This window comes from Echinops telfairi, unplaced genomic scaffold, assembly GCF_000313985.2.
Source record: "Echinops telfairi isolate 266 unplaced genomic scaffold, ASM31398v2 ScPeMD7_9;HRSCAF=40, whole genome shotgun sequence".
NCBI lineage: Eukaryota > Metazoa > Chordata > Mammalia > Afrosoricida > Tenrecidae > Echinops > Echinops telfairi.
The window spans coordinates 17,010,744-17,011,896 of NW_022103906.1; positions in this window are offsets into that span (position 1 = coordinate 17,010,744).

Here is a 1,153-nt window from a genome sequence, read left to right on the forward strand (position 1 = left end):
AAATGTTTTGAAAATGATGAGGGAAACAAATGTACAAAAGTGCTTGACACAATGGATGTATGCATGGATTGTGATAAGAGTTGTACAAGCCCCCAATAAAATGATTAAAAAAAAAACAACAATGTGGAACGGGGATATCATTGCTGACATCCACTACATCTTGGCAGAAACTAAAGGCTTAGGTTGTGGATCACAACAAACCATAGATTGTATTGAGAAGAATGAGAACTCCGGAACTCGCCATTGTGTTCATTTAAAACCTATATATGGACCAAGAGGCAGTTCTTTGAACAGAAGAAGGGAATATTATATGCTTTAAAATTGGGAACGGTGTGCATTGGAATTGTATCCTTTCCCGGTACTTACTCAGTCTGTATAATCAGAAAAGTTGGACTATGTGAAGAAGAATGTGGCATCAGGATTGGTGGCAGACTTACTGTGCTAAACCCAAAAGTGTGGCTCTTTTATTCATGTCTTTAGTATTCCCACCAAATGACTTGGTGGGACTGTGCAGTGGGGTTTGCGAAACACTTGATAGAAGGCATTGGTCATTGTTGGTTGCCATTCTTCTGTGGGGGAGCTGCGCAGAGGGAATTCCCAGTGCCATTGAGAAAGAAGAGCCACTAGAACAGCGCTTTCAAAGTCAGGGACACCTCAAGTCATGCCATGCTGAAACCAGAGGTTGAGGCAAGGAGACCAGGAGACAGACCCAAGGAGCCGTGCTGAGACTGAAACTGAGGCAGAGCAAACTGACTTCCTGGCCCACGGAGGCTGAAGCCAAAAGACATGCAGTATGACTAAGAGGCTGAGGACCAGAGGGAGACTTGGCTGCTGGCTGAGGAGGTGCTGCTGTGGACCAAAGGCTATCCTTAATGTCTTATGATCCCGATTGTGCTAACCTGTTAACGTCCCTAGTGAACCCTCATAGTCATATGTGCAGTATGTGAGTTCTCTGTGGCCTTGCAGTAAATTATGGAGCTCAGTAAAGAAGTAGAGGGCGGTGGGAGGCACAGTTTGTGTCAGAATAAAGGTAGCTGGAGTGTGGAGGCATGCAGTCCTGTGCCTTGTGGCAGTTGACTTGGACTGGTGTGGAGATGGATTCTCCTCCCTTGTGTAGCTAGGACTTCCATGCTGTTTTCTCCGTTACTAAAAG